The following is a 557-nucleotide window of genomic DNA, read 5'->3' as shown; positions in this document are numbered from 1 at the left end:
TCCCATGTTTTCCAGCACAGGAGAATGCTCTCTGACCCATTAACTCTGCCCGTGATTTTTCCTCCCGCTCCGGAGCGGATTTAGCGGAATCGTTCACATCTGACACCTCTCTGCATGCCTGTTCCCCTTCCCGCTCGGGCCGTCTGCCTTGCGGTTTCCCTCTAGGTTTGCAAATTGTTCCCTAGGTCTCCTACCATAGGGATGGAGCCTACGGAAACGGAAGCGGGCGGTAGGAAGCTGGAGATGATGCACTTGCTGTGGGACCGAGCGATAGGATTCGGGGCAGGACCCAAAGAGGCCGATGTGTGTTTCCACAGAGCGGGATCCACGTGTTCCGTGGAATTCTCGGCGGCAGGGATCCGTTCGGGTCCTGCCGGGGACGTGTCTGATGGGAAAACCCGTAGCCTTTATGTTCACCAGGCAACCCCCCGCGGGGTTGGAAGCGGAGCCCGTACGTTGCCGGGGTTGAATTCCAGCGTTGGGGGGGGGAAAAGCGGTGAGGATGCTCGGCGGTGGGTCCCCCGCGGCGCTGCGGGGGAGCTGTTCCTCCCGCTTCC

The sequence above is a fragment of the Eurypyga helias genome, unplaced genomic scaffold (assembly GCF_000690775.1).
Source record: "Eurypyga helias isolate BGI_N326 unplaced genomic scaffold, ASM69077v1 scaffold17701, whole genome shotgun sequence".
Taxonomy (NCBI): domain Eukaryota; kingdom Metazoa; phylum Chordata; class Aves; order Eurypygiformes; family Eurypygidae; genus Eurypyga; species Eurypyga helias.
This window is presented reverse-complemented; position numbering follows the sequence as displayed.